Raw genomic sequence first — 16,282 nt, forward strand, 5'->3', positions numbered from 1 at the left:
CTGTTCAAGCGCTATGCAACATTTTGTAAGTGAATTTGCCCGAAAATCTGCAAATAACGGTATGCAACTGAAGGAATCCAAATGCAAGGAACTTTGGCTTTGTTTCTCGACAAAGGGAATAGAATTTGACCCTGTCGTTATTAATGATAAGTTGTATCGGAGGTAAAAGTACTGGGCCTCACCATCACAAATGATCTTAAATGTAATTCACATATTAAAGATATATGTAAAAAGATTTCAACTCGTTTGTACTTTTTACGCCAATTGAAACGTGCCAAAGTCCAACAGAAAGACCTTCTTCTGTTCTACACCACATGTATCCGGCCCGTTACTGAATACGCGTGTGAGGTGTTTCACGATTCTCTCCCAAAATATCTTTGAGACGAACTAGAAAGACTCCAAAAACGAGTCAGTAGAATTATTCTGCCAGAACACCGTTATGACGACGCCTTGAAAGAGTTAGGTCTCACCACACTTGCTGAACGGAGACAGAACTTAACTAGCAAACTTTTTAAAACTATTGCAAATGACCCCGAGAACAAATTGCACCACCTATTACCTCCTTTAAAAACCTCAGAAATATCTCTGAGAGAGAAGAGGAAGTTTCAAACACCACCTTCCAAAACAAATAGATTTAAGAACGATTTTATAGTTTGTAATACATGGACGTTTTTAATCTGAACGGATTGATCTTGTTACATAATTTTTATAGCTAACTCAAAGTTGATAATTTTATATTTTTAAAGTGTAAAACTTAACGTTTTTCAGCTGTAGGTTTACTTCGGCTGCAAGCTTTTTAAGTTAATAAATCTATGTAACATTAATTAAATCTCAAACAAAAAATATTTCAATATCGCAATGGCAGAAAAATAATACAATTCCACTGCAATGTGGCAAATTTATGATTTAAAGAACATAGAAATTGTAACCAACCTTCAGGATATTTATGAACTTCTGACAGTGTAGATGACAAAACATTGGCATAACAGGTCTGTAAGACTGTAACAGCTTCCAATCAACTCGTCATTTTCACCATGCATCAGCAGTAAGTAAGTCCGAACTATCAGTGGAAAAACCTCGATCACTGAGCTTATGTCTAGATGCTCCAACAGGGGTAGATGGTTGACCTGAACTGTCTTAAGTACTGGTACTAGTTGATGGAATTTCGTTGCTGTTGTCACATCTTTCACGAACGGTTTAATCCAAATTTTTTTAACACGCTGGCGCCCCAGAGAAAGCCTTACACTCTCTTCTCTTTCTATAAGTACTTCTTAGTTTCTTTCCAACCATATTTTAAAAAAACTGATAAAACAAAAAAGTTAAAAGAAGCCCTTTGTTCACCAGTTGAGAGGGAAAATAACTATGTAAAATTTGAAGCTCGGATGCTCCGTGTCGGCGAAGACCCATCTATTTACAAGTGGGAATTAAAGCAACTCTTAGAAAAGGCTGACCCAACACTAGGAGACGAAGCAAAAATTGCCTTATTGTCGCGCCAATTCATGCGTGGTCTGCCAAACACAATACGAGAAAAACTGTTAGCGCACAACCCAACACCAACCTTAACCGAAATGCTAAGCTTTGTACAGCGCTATAGAGCAATTGAAGAACACAAACCCGGTTCTACCAGCGCAAGCACAGCAGGAGAAAACACGAACGCCAACATCGACCGACTCGTAGGTTTAGTAACCGAACTCGCTACTCGACAGAAGACGCTCGAGGATCAACTGGCCACGTCTCAACAGATGTACACCGCAGCAATCCAACAACAGGATCGTAACCGACCCAGGGTCAGTTGCTTTCGTTGTGGAAAACAAGGCCACCTGGCTCGCGATTGCCGCAGCCCTAGCCAACGCCAAGACCGCTCCAACGTTCGATGCTACGAATGGCACAGATACGGGCACTTCGCACGAGAATGTGGAAATTATGCGCCTTTAAACTACCAAGGGGCGTCTCGAGGAAACACAGGCCAGTAGACAGCCCCGACACAAGTAAGAACTGTGAATTTTATAATAATGTTAGCGTTAGTAGTGGTACCAGCCACACTGATATTAATTTACCTGAACACCCGTTTGTAGCTTGTTTCATTGACGGTGTACCTGTCAATGCTCTATTAGATACAGTAAGATACTGGATCAATGAAGTCCTTCATAAGTGATAAAATCCTGCATGTAATAGACTTTGACCATGTTCGATTAGACACGTCGCAATCACAGCGTTGTACGTCGATTACTGGGGGGGGGAGTTAAATATTGTAGGAAGCATATCTACAAATGTAACCATGCACCGGTCTAAACATAAGTACCATAGTTCGTTTCGGTAACATGGATAACACGGAGTCGGAGTTCCGGAGCCGGAGTTTCGAAGTTGGAGTCCCAGAGTCAAAATTACGGAGTCTGACGTAATAATGTTGGAAAACACGGAGTCACAAATTATGGAAAACACGGAGTCTGTTAAAAATATGGGAAACACGGAGTATAAATGTTTGGAAGTCTGCCAAGCTCAGTGGTCAATGACTCAACGTGTTTTATGCAAATTTGATAGCGTGTTTTAAAAAACATGGCGTCAAATTCGCGTAACGTTTTTGCTATTCCGCAAATGGTAAATAAACGACCGAAAAACTTATCCTTAAACATAAATAATATTCCTCAATTTAAATGGGAGATTATTGTAGACAAAGAGGAAATTGGATGTGGCAGTTTTGGTGTGATTTAAGGTGATATAAGGACACGTAATGTAGTTAGCTACAACAATAATTCTATGACTTTGAGCAAGAGGCATTATAGCTATAATCTTTTGTTATTGTGTATTCTTTCTTTTATACTATTACTGTGGTACAAAAAATTAGTATAGACTTATGAGCGATCCTTCATTTATGAATATATGTATAATTTACGTTGACTCCGTGTTTTCCAAACATTTATACTCCGTGTTTTCCATGTTTTTGGCAGACTACGTGTTTTCCATAATTTTTGACTCCGGGTTTTCCAATATTATCACGTCAGACTCCGTAATTTTGACTCCAGGACTCCGGCTCCGAAACTCCGGCTCCGGAACTCCGACTCCGTGTTATCCATGTTGTGATGTGGCAACGTTGAATCAAAGCTAGATATTTATTTCACCCGCTCCTCGTGTTGCAAAATAAAGTCATCCTATTGGCTGAACACTCCCGGCCTGACAGCTCAACATTGCTTCTGATTGGACGAGCATAGTAATTTGAATAATATGATTATTCTTTTCTTTCATTTCTGATGTTCAGGCACAGGAGAAGAGAATTAATATTATTTAAATTACTATGAACGTCCAATCAGAAGCGTTGTTGAGCTGTCAGGTCTGGAGTGTTCATCCAATAGGATGACTTTATTTTGCAAACACGAGGAGCGGGTGAAATGAATAATATGTGCTTTTGACCCCAGTTTGAGACATCACTTCAGCGCTGGTCTTTGAAGAATAAAAATGAGTCTCCTCCATGCCAAGAAAATTTCAACAGAAATTGCTATCAGATTGCTATCGTCTTCAGCACAAGAGAAGTTTAATAGAAGTTTACTATCTCTGACAGACTGTCGGTGTAATACCAGGTAATATGCCTTTCCCTTTGCGTGTTTTATCAGCTTGTTTCATCGTGAGCTTTTGGGCTGAGGTTCCACGTGTCTTTAGTTCACGTCTTGTAATGCCTCTCTCGTGTTGTGTTCAGCTTCAAATACAAACTTGTATAGCACTAACGTAGCTTTTATTCTTTTCATGCAGAATTTTGACGTATTAAAGCGAAGTTAAACGATGAAATTTGTGAACAAGAGATTGACGACCGATGAATTGTGGCTGAACTGGCTCAAGATAACTCGCCTCTGCAGAGAAAGCAAGTCTAGGCTTTTTCTGGGGATTATTGATGATATGAGAAAGGTAATATACGTCAAATCTTACCGTTGATCATGAGCCGCTAACCTTCCCTCTAACCACACGCAAAATACGTTTGAATTGAGTTCTAAAGACCTAAGCAGTGAACTAATGGTGCCTTTTATTCTTCCAGGTGGAATTTGAGAGCTTAAAACCAAACTGAATGAAGTGAAGTGGGCAAAAAGTCCGTTACCGTAGCTGAAATTGGCCGAAACGACTCGCATTTGACTCAAGATAGCTCGCCTTTGAAGAGAAAGCACGTGTACGCATTTTCTTGGGATTTGTTGATGATATGAGAAAGGTAATATACGCTAAATCTTGTGTGAGCCGCTAACCTTTGCTCCAATCGCAAGCAATTACCTTTGAATTGAGTTATAAAGACTAAACCAGTAAACTAACATGCCTTTTATTCTTCCAGGTGAAGTTTAAAAGCTAAAACCAAACCGAATATAGAAGTGACCTGGACAAGAAAACCCTGAAATTCCCCGAGATGACTCGCATTTAAAGAGATAGCATGTCCAAAGCTGCTCTTCAGCGCTTGTTGCTGAAATGAACAGGTAATTTTGGGTCTATTTCAAAATAGGATGGGAAAACTTGAAACGCTTGATCAGGCATCATGCGTTCTCTCAGCTGAATAATCACCGCAAGTTTTCTCCCGATATTTAAGCTCCCTTCATCGAATGTAAATCCTTGAAATCGCTGTCTATAACAAGCATTCTTTTGGTTTTATTGCAGGTAGCGATTTAGCGGGTCAAGCCATTTGAAACAACGACAAAACCTGTTCATAATAAAACGTGAGTATAAGCAATTGAACATTTTTAGATAAACCGAACAATGGGGAGTTTATGCATGATTCAGGTCAAGAACGACAACGGCCGCATGATAATTTGAAATGAATAATGGCGAGGAAATCCCAGAGGGGTTTATTAGATGTTGTTCTGGGTCTGTTTACAATCCCGATTTTACGCGTGTTTCTTCTCAATAAAAAATGTAGTTTGCTTATTTCTTTGATCTTATTTCAGGTTGATGGGCTCTGTTGAGCTATTATTGACAAGCCAAATCGACGGCAAATCTACGTCTAAAGTAGGCGATCTCGACGGCAAATCTACGCCTAATGTAGGCCAACTCGAAGGCAAATCTACGCCTAATGTAGGCAATCTCGACGGCAAATCTACGCCTAATGTAGGCAACCTCGACGGCAAATCTACGCCTAATGTAGGCAACCTCGACGGCAAATCTACGCCTAATGTAGGCAATCTCGACGGCAAATCTACGCCTAATGTAGGCCAACTCGACGGCAAATATACGCCTAATGTAGGCAACCTCGACGGCAAATCTACGCCTAATGTAGGCAACCTCGACGGCAAATCTACGCCTAATGTAGGCCAACTCGACGGCAAATCTACGCCTAATGTAGGCCAATTCGACGCCATAACTACGCTAAATCGACGCCAAACAGCAACGCATCAGCGATGCCCGAGCATCGTTACAGGTTAGAGTAGCCTGGTGGTCAAAAAATGTGCATGCAGGGGTTAGCTGTGCATGATTAACTTAACGAAGTTAACTAATTTAGTTAACGAACTTAAGTTAAATAAAGTTTTAAGTTCAGTTAACTAAGTTCTGGCCACCAGGAACATAGCTAATGCATGATGCATGTGATCAAACGTTTCTTAAATTCGGTTAAATATTTTAATCGGTTTTGCGCTTAGGACTGCTCGCTTGTGCTTAAGGCTGCGCTAACTGAGGTTTAAGGTTGATAATTTGCTTGTTAAAACTTAAAACATCACAACTGTTATAAATACCCATATTTCACATAAGAAATGGCTAAAAAGCCATACACACTAACACAAATCACAGCCACAAATGGCAGACATAATCCCATAGGTTCTTTCCTCTTTCTCTGTCTTGTCCTGATTGAAATCATCTTCGGCTCTTGAAATCCGGTCAATTGCGGCTTTCGGAATTAGCATTATAAAATGATAACTACAGAGTCACTATTCGGTCTGGTTGTAAAATTGTATGTATGTAAATATATACGTTTTTGATTTCTCAGCAAACATTGTAAATATAGATTATATCTTGCCTTACTATATTTTGTAATTGAACATATAATATTGTGTATGTATTTATGAAAAAACATGATTTATATCAAAATATGAACAGATACAAAACATCATGCACTATACCTCATGATCTTGTAGCTGCACATAAAATAGACACGCACACGAGTAAATACATTGATGCAAACCATGGCCTATATAATGGCTTCTAGTTTATATCTCTCTTATCTCTTGCATTCACTTAAGACTACAGTTAATATTAAAGCCAGAAACATTGATTTTACGGCATGTCTTATATTGTCTTGCTATTCTGAAATACATGAATTTAGGCAATCAAAGTTAACACACACATGCTCTCAATTAATGAATTTGAATTTACTTGAAACGATTCTTGAAACTATCTTGAAACGATTTGTACCTTATTTCTACTATAGTTAGAAACCAATTACGAGACAAACATTGGCAGTGGCATTGTAACTTTACTATTTTTCTAAGGTCTCTGTGAGATTTCCAATCATTTAGCTTCGTCGAGCAGTGCTTATGAAAAGTAAGGCGCCACTTTTTGTCTGTACTGTTTGACTTTGCTATGTGGTTCGAAGTGTTAGCAGGTGTCTTGGGATATCTAATAACGTTGCAGTGTTATTTTCATTGCTGTTTCTATAAGAGCAGCTTGCTTTGGCTATATGCCTTAGCTCTAAAAGTTTTTAAACCCGATTTTCAAAGAAAAAAGTGTACTCCTGTGACTGTTTCTATAAGAACAGCTTGCTTTGGCTATATGCCTCGGCTTTGAAAGTATTAGTCCAGTTTCTCTGTACTCTTGGTGCTGTTTCTATAAGGGCGGCTTGCTTCGGGAATATCCCTTGCATGGTTTAAAAGATGTTGACTGAATTTTTTCAAAAAAAAATATTTACAATTGATGCTGCACTTGGTTTTGACAGTTTGTTGCTTTGGCTATATGCCTCAGCCTCAAAAATATAAAGTCAATTTCTTGTGGTATTTTTTTTCCAAACCTTGTTTGTACAAGGGCAGCATGCTCTGGCTATATGCCTCAGCTCTAAAATGTGCAATGAAGTTTTCAAGGACAATTGTGTATACTTTCATGCTGTTTCTATAAGGGCTCATGAAATATCTTCAAGTTAACTCGATCCTTGAAATATATATATATATGCACAGTTTGACAGCTTAAAATGAAACTATTAGGAACACTGCCTATGATTTGTCAGCACGAATAATTTTAGTTTTTGGACGAACGTAACTTGAATCTAAGCACTCTGAGCTCAGGCATTTTTATGTATTACTATATTAGTTCCTCGATCTCAAAAGCTTTATTCAGCTCTCTACCAGAGTTAGTGGGTTAAGTCTATAATAGAACAAAAAAATATATACACGATAACTTAGAAACACTTACTCGCATTAATGCATGTTTTACTGATCAGTCTTAAACATTACTCAAACACAATAGCACACTGTAAAAAGACATGAACAATTTATACTAAATTATGCCAAATTAACATTTAATTAACCTGCACTGTTCTATAAATTTAAATGTCAAGATCTTAAACGCACCTATACTTTGTAACCGGTTTTAGATATAATAGTTTAATGTCTTCGTTTATTAATGATGTACTATTATATGTAAAGAAAACACACACGCTTTGTAATACATGTTTAGTGAAGTATTAATAAAAATAGGCCCAAAATTGTCCGTCTCCTCTCTCTTGATTTCAATATCTTTAACACACACACACTTTGTTGTAATACATGACTTTGTTTTAATAAAATCTTAAACTTGTGTTACTTGTGTTAATTCCGGCTTTCGGTGAGGGTTTTTCTCCAGGCACTCTGGTTTCCCTCGTAAAAAACAGTGTCCGTGTGTTCGGAACCGTGTTTACGGTTGGTTTTCCATACGAAAATTGAACTTTTCACGAGTAAAATTGCATGAAAGCTAAACATTTCTGTTGACAATTTATATCCGCATAATTGGTATGTCTCGTTATACTCGATAAAAAGTTTAGAATATTTTCGCAACCCAGTAGACTTTAATGTCTGACGTAAACGCCCTCAGAATAGAAAACATAATGGTCTAATGGAAGCTGACTTGTACACACGGTTACTGGGTTCAATTCCCGGAACACTGTTCTTTGTCGCGATGAACTTCATGTTCTTCAATTAAAGCATGCAAAGCTTCGTCTTTAGACTATAATTTCACTTGACGAGTTGTTGATGAGCACTTTACTGATTTTGAAAGACGTGATACAGCCAAATTGAAATGCAATACTTCCTCATCCTGGTGCTTATAAAAGAACGACCACATTCGCCAGATACGTGACTTTAAACGTGGAATAAGTGTTCTTCAAGACTTCAAGATGTTCTCTTAATCACCACCTCATCCGTATCATTTGGCTAATTCTCAAGATTAAGACGAGATAGTTGAATATCAATGAGAACGAAGAGACAAATCAGACAATCCCATTGGCTGTAAAGTGACGCTGAAGATTCCTTAGCGACAAAAATTAATGATGCGAACTTGTTAAATCCTTACCTTACCTCCTGCACCTACTGTGAAGGTGCTTCCTTCTAGAACCAGCGCATGATGCACTGAGTTTGCATTTTAACTTTATTAAATAAATATTCTTTAATCCGGTTAATTGTAATGCCGTCAAAACAACTCCGTTCACGCAACAAATAGATTCTATGTTAGATCACCAGAATTAAGTCGGCCCGAAAAACAAGTTAAGTGAAACAAGTATTGCATGGGTTTCAAGAACTTTTTTAGCGACGACATTGGCCAAACCAACATATTGTGCATCATACAATTGACACGCGTGATAATCCACCCATAAGGCAACGCGCCAGGCGAATGCCATATGCATTTCGCGAACAGTCAGAAAAACAAATGTTAGATCAAGGCATAATCCGTCCCAGCACTAGCCCTTGGGCCAGCCCAATCGTCCTAGTCCGCAAAAAGTCCGGTGAACTTCGCTTTTGTATTGATTACCGCAAACTCAATCAAATCACACGCCATGACGCACATCCCTTGCCTCGGGTGCATGACCTCTTAGACTCGGTTGGACATGCAAAATACTTTACAACTCTAACCGTTTCTTTTGGCCAAAAATGCCAAAGACTGTTGAAACGTACATTATGTATTGCGACGTTTATGTCCAGAGAAAAGCGCCGGCGCTAACGGATAACAATGGAAAAGCGCCACTTCAAAGCTTGGAGGTTAGCGAACCCTTTACATTCTGGGCCTTAGACTACAGGGTGTCCCAAAAAAAACGAAAACTATTGAAATCACCCATAACAATGCCATTGTTAGAGTTTGAATGCCTAAGCACTCTGTTGGGCCCACACGTGTATAAATCGGGGTTGCCATAAGCATTTTTATGCATAAATGTTTACCATACTCATTTTTACGCATGCATATGATGCAGTAAAATTTGCTTGTTCGCAAAAATGATATTTATTAACAATATTTACAATTTACAAATATGGATAACATTATTTAGATGTGCATCTCAAGGACCATGACCTTCGACATGTCCCCTTTCTCTAGCAACACAAAGCATTTAGCATTTTATAAGTTGCATTGAATCCCCACGGGCTGAAATTCGTTAACACGGCATTCAAATTTTAACAATGAGTGATTTCAATAGTTTTCGTTTTTTTTGGGACACCGGCCCTGTATATGGGCCCGTTACCCGAAAGTAGTCGTGGAAACAAACACATTTTAGTTTAATGGATCATTTTACGAAATGGTGTGAGGCTTTTGCCTGAGATCAAAAAGCATCAACAGTTGCTAAAATACTTGTTGATCGAGTTTTCAGTCGGTTCGGTCCCCCAGTTGTCTTACACTCTGATCAAGGAGCAAATTTTGAAAGCACATTACTGCATGAAGTGTGTGATATAATGGGAATTACAAAGAGTCGGACCACTGCATATCACCCTCAATGTGACGGGCAGGTAGAAAGGCAAAAAAGAACCTTGCAAGACATGTTAGCGGCATTTTGTAGTAAACATGACCATGATTGGGATCAATGGTTAGATTCGGCAGTTTTTGTTTACAACACTAGTCGGCAGGAGTCCGGTACGAACTTCACCATATGAACTAGTCTTTGGTCGTATGCCTAGATTACCCATCGAACTAGAGTTAGGTTTTCCACTTAAGGAACCTAAGACACAATCAGAATACAGCCGGTCTGTTAGGAAGATATTTAAAGAGGTGAGAGAGGTAGCAAGAGTTAACTTAGAGAAAGCAAGGAAGAAACAAAGGAAATGTAACGAGAAAAGAAATCAGACTTGGTGTCCATTCGCACTAGGAGAGACGGTATATTTACGCAGACCGAAAGGATGGAAATTCGGAACCAAGTGGATTGGGCCGTTTGAACTTATTTGCAGGCTCGGCGTTGATTACAAAATAAAATCAAGCGCAGGCAAGACTACGGTAGTTTATCATGATCGGTTAAAGCGCGGCTATGCACCGTTAAACAGCGGCAAAGTTGTTTGTCCTGCTCGAGAACTTGGGGGCGACCAAGTGGTTTACACTGTTCCCACGAACAACGTTCGATCAACCTAATTGCGCCGGACGATGCTCCACATATCCCACGGGTTAGGCCTAGGAATCTCAGGCAAAATGTCCAGCCGCCTGATATCGGTACGGTTTTGTTGCAAGATAATATACTCCCTGTAAGAAAACAGTCGTAAACATAGTCATCGTAAATTTCACACTGCACTTTTTGTGGGCAAGAATATTATTGTTGGGGGATGGTGTAACGTGTTAATATAAAACAGACTTGTCCCTAGTGATACGGGAGGCAAAAGATGATGGTCGAAAGGCTTTAACCGTGCTGAGAGAACACTATCAAGGAAAAGGAAAACCCAGAATTATAGCTTTGTACACTGAACTTACTTCGCTGAGAAAAGGAGAAAGCGAGTCCACAACGGACTACATCACACGCGCGGAGACCGCTGCGACAGCACTCAAAGCAGCAGAAGAAATAATTAGCGACGGTTTACTAATTGCAATGGTTTTAAAAGGTCTCCCAAGGAACTATAAAACATTCTCTACGGTGATAATTCAACGTGAAAAGCAGATGACATTCAGCGAATTTAAAACAGCGCTGCGAAACTACGAAGAAAGTGAGAAGAGTTGCCATAGTACGGAAGGCAAAGATAACGTGATGTTTGCCGCCAAGACGAAATTCGACGGAAAATGCTTCAAATGTGATAAGAAAGGCCATAAGAGTTCTGAATGTTGGCTAAAGAGCGAAAAATGGTGTGCCAAATGTCGAACCAAGACCCACAATACAAGAGATTGTAGAGCCGCAAAGAAGGACGCAGCGAAGCTTATCAACGGACAAGTGAAGAATCAAGATTTGGATGAACATTCATTCGCATTTACGTTAAAAGATGGTAAAGGTAGGAGTACGAAGAATTCGAAGCTTCTCGTGGACACTGGGGCGACAAGCCACATAATTAATGATAGGTCTAGGTTTGTAAGCTTTGACAAGAACTTTGATCCGAACAGTCACTTTATAGAACTTGCCGATGGGAGCAAGGCTAACGTAGTTTTAGGGAAGGGAAATGCAATGGTTAAATTGTTTGATGTAAGGGGTAATGTACAAAATCTAATGCTAAGCGACGCACTTTATATACCGTCCTACAGTCAAAATATTTTTTCAGTTTCGGCAGAAATAGGTAGAGGAGGATCGGTTGCTTTAGGAGAACAGGTAAGTAAATACACTACAGCTGAAGGTCAGGTATTTGAGATAGAAGAGAGAGAGCGTTTGTACTATTTAAATAGTATCTCTTCTTCGTGTAACAATGCTACCTCCATTAATGAGTGGCACAGGATTTTAGGCCATTGTAACTTTGGAGATGTGCGTAAATTAGAGCAGGTAGTCAAAGGTATGAAAATCATAGACCACAGCGAGAAGATTGTGAAGTATGCATTCAAGGAAAGATGTGTCAGAATAGAAACCGAGAGCCAGATCAGAGAGCTAAAGCACCTTTAGATTTTGTCCACTGTGACTTGGCAGGGCCAATTGAGCCCGTTGCCAGAGACGGATTTAAATATGCATTGTCTTTTATAGACGATTATACAGGTATCAACATGATATATTTCTTAAAGCGAAAGAGCGACACTTTAGAAGCCACAGAAAAATTTTTGGCCGATGTTGCGCCTTATGGTAAAGTTAAAAGGATACGAAGCGATAATGGTGGTGAGTTTACGAGTCAAGAATTTAAATCTCTCTTACGAAAGCAGTCAATAAGACACGAGACGAGTGCCCCGTATTCCCCTCACCAAAATGGAACTGCAGAAAGAGCGTGGCGAAGCCTTTTTAGCATGGCTAGGTGCTTGCTATTGGAGGCAAAACTACCAAAACGGTTGTGGACCTACGCTGTGATGGCTTCAGCCTACATAAGAAACAGATGTTTTAACCAACGCTTAGAGAAGACTCCATTTGAGGCGTTGACAGGTAAGCAACCAAATTTAAATAATATGCATGTATTCGGCACAACATGCTATGCTTTCATGCAAAATACCAAGAAAATAGATGCGAAGAGCCGTAAAGGTATATTTATAGGGTACGACAGAGATAGCCCATCTTACTTGATATACTATCCGGAATTAGACAAGATAGAAAAGGTACGTTGTGTCAAATTCATTGACAACTTCCAAGGCAAAGACAATAAACTCAACGATCTTGATGAGTTTGTACCCGAAAGAAAACCTTCGAGTACTAGCAATGAAAACCCCAAAATGCCGAGTACAGTTGAGGAGAGCTCGAATAATCTCGAAACAAACAGCGAGAATGCAACAAACAACACCGAAATGGTTACCGAGGGAGATAGGTATCCAACAAGAGTTCGCAATAAGCCAAATTATTTCGATCAAAGCAAATTAGATGACACATTAGGTGAGAATGTTAATTACACTGTTGATTATTGCTATAGAGTTGCGAACATTCCAGTGTGCTATAAACAAGCACTTGAGTTGCCTGAGGCAAACAAATGGCAAAAGGCAATGGAAATTGAGATGAAAGCGTTGACAGATAATGACACTTTTGATTTAGTACCGCGACCTAAGGATAGACAGGTAGTGGGGGCAAAGTGGGTTTACACTATAAAAACAAATCAAGAGGAGGAAAATATAAAGCTAGATTTGTAGCGAAAGGGTATTCTCAAGTTTCAGATATAGATTACCAAGAAATTTGCACCAACTGCACGCATGAGTTCGATCCGAATGTTATTACAACGTGCCGTGCAAAACGACATGATTATTCACCAAATGGATGTGAAAACAGCATACCTTAATGCGCCAATTGACTGCGAAATATATATAGAACAACCTGAAGGTTTTGAAAAGCGAAATGATAGCGGTGAAACGTTAGTTTGTAAGCTGAAAAAGTCGCTATATGGTCTAAAACAAAGCGGCAGGAATTGGAATAATCTACTCCATCAATATTTGATTAACGAAAACTTTATTCAATCTCTTGCAGATCCATGTGTGTATGTGCGTACAATAGATGATGAACGATGTGTGATCGTAATCGTTTGGGTAGACGATATCATAATCGCCTCGAGTGATTCAAATTCACTACAGAGCGTGAAAAAGTCTCTTAAAGAAAGGTTTAAAATGACCGACCTAGGGATTCTAAAATGGTTTTTAGGCACTGAATTTCAATGCAGTGAAAACACAATTAAAATGAATCAAACCCGGTACATTGAAAAGATTCTTGAGAAATTCAAAATGACCGATTGTAAGCCAAAGCCGACGCCGTGTGAGTTAGGAGTAGACAAAGTTTTGGAAGTGGAATCTCCTGAAATGGAGGACCCCGGGCTTTATAGAGCTATAGTAGGTAGTCTCATATATGTAATGACTGGCACTAGGCCAGATCTGTGTTACATCGTGACAAAATTGGCACAGAAAATGTCAAAACCAACCCAGGCAGATTTAACTAAGGCAAAGCACGTTTTGAGATATCTAAAAGGTACTTCAAAATTTGGTCTAACGTTCACAAAGTCCATTAACCCCCTCATTCTTCAAGGTTTTTGCGATTCAGATTGGGGAGAATCTATCGCAGATAGACGGAGTATAACAGGATACAACTATCAACTAGCGCAAAAGGGACCGTTGATATCATGGAAGAGCCGCAAACAGCCGACAGTGGCACTATCCACCTGTGAAGCGGAATATATTGCATTGACAAACGCGATGCAAGAAGCAAAATTTCTGAAACAACTCTGTATCGACATGAAGGTAAGTATACATGAAGGTAAGGCTTTCATAGAGATAGATAACCAGGGAGCGATGAATCTGGCGAAGAATCCTATTCATCATCAGAGAACAAAACATATAGACATCAGGTACCATTTCATTAGGGAAGAAGTGAAGGAAGGACGAGTTAGGTTAGAGTACGTTTCAACAGAGGAAAATATTGCAGACATATTTACAAAGCCAGCCAGTAAAATAAAATTAGAAAAATTTAAAGAGACCATATTAGGTAAGTATACATAGGTTCATAATTGCGCATATAATTTTAAAGCGATGGCCCGCCCTGCTGCACGCCATCAAATAAATAGTTTATCATAGGACATTAAGAGCAAGTGGGGGTGTTGAGATATGCTCTAAATATCCAAAATAAGATTAATTAACATAACTGAACCACAATGTCATATATGAAAGAATGTAATCTCTGACTACCAGAAATACCAACATAAAAATAGTCGTTGCATGTATCGAAATTGTAAACCTTGTATGGTAATGAAATGTAATATGTCAAATAGTTAGCATAGATATAATTCTGTATATATATGAGTGATTTGTATGATTAAAATATATTCCTTGTAAAACTCCTAAGTTGAATGTTGTGCTTTGTATATTCATAAAAGAGCGATGGCAACGGTACAAACCTCAACACAAAATTTTTTGAAAATGTTCACAAATTTAAAAAATTAGGAAAAGTTAAAAAATTTTGATGTTAAAAAATTTAAAAATTCAAAAACTTCTTAAAATTGAAAAACTTTTTAAAAATTTTAGCAATACTTGCCTATATGTATATGTGAAAATTTTAAAAAATGGAAAATACTTAACTTGAGTATATGTGAAAATCTTAAAATCTTTAAAAATTTTGATGATTATTAAATTATGGTTAACAATTATCATAAACTCTGGTTCCATCATAGACACATTAAACACATCAAAACACATCAGTTACCTCTGAAGATCAGTGGCAAGAGCATGGCACCGGAATCGGAAAAGCGTTCGATTCCCGCCTGAGGACCGATAGTTGACTTATTTTCCCATCAACTATACCTGGCTTGCATTTGAAGTGTGTATAAATCTACTCGAAATTAACACCCTTTGAACCTCTAGAATTTAGCTGCATCGAGTGAAGATTAATTTTTAAAATTTTAACGATATTTGCGTATATCTTGCGTATATTTTACATATATAAAATTTTTCAAATGTTTCAAATTTTTAAAATTTTTAAAAACTACTTGCGTATCTGCAAATTTAAGAAATTTTTAAAATTTAAAAAAATTTGTAACAATAAATATATGTCAAAATTTAAAGAATTTTTAAAATTTATAATACTTGAGTATATGTAAAAATTTTCAAAGTTTTGAAAATGAATAATACTTGCGTATATCTAAAAATTTTGAACATTTTGAAAATTAAAAAAAATTAAAATTTACAAAATTTTAAAAATTAAAAAATTCTAAAATTTACAAAATTTTGAAAATTGAAAACTTTTAAAAAGTTAAATAATACTTGCGTATATCTTGCATATACTTTACACACATAAAATTTTTTAAGTGTTAAAAATTTTTTAAAATTTTTTAAAAATTACTTGTGCGTATATGTCAAAATTTTTTAAAAATTCATTTTCATCACCAGCTACTTGGCCACTGGCACTGCGGACAAGAGCAGTTGCTTCCCCGAATTCGAGAGAAATTCATTAAGGGCAGAGAAACTATCAAACGCTTGTAGAAAGAGATAGCAACGTGAGCTGCGCGAGGCCTTGGAGAAGTAGAATCAAAGTCGGATTGCCGCTGATATAATTCGACTAAATCAGGCAAGATTTATATTGAATTATATATAGATAAACTGAGAGTATGAGGACGACAATAAGACTTAATGAGATATTCGGTTGGGTTCGTTCCCAACAATGGAGTTTTACATTTTTCTGGTATAGCTGGCGCGCCACGCACGCTATATGGGAGAAGGGGGGGGGGGCATATCCTTTAAGACTGTTACAATATATTCACTTCACCCGCGCAGGCGAAGCGGCCTCTGATGTTCTGTCGCGAAGCGGCCGTGACGG

This window comes from Dendronephthya gigantea, unplaced genomic scaffold, assembly GCF_004324835.1.
Source record: "Dendronephthya gigantea isolate DGI-Jeju-01 unplaced genomic scaffold, DenGig_1.0 000052F, whole genome shotgun sequence".
NCBI lineage: Eukaryota > Metazoa > Cnidaria > Anthozoa > Malacalcyonacea > Nephtheidae > Dendronephthya > Dendronephthya gigantea.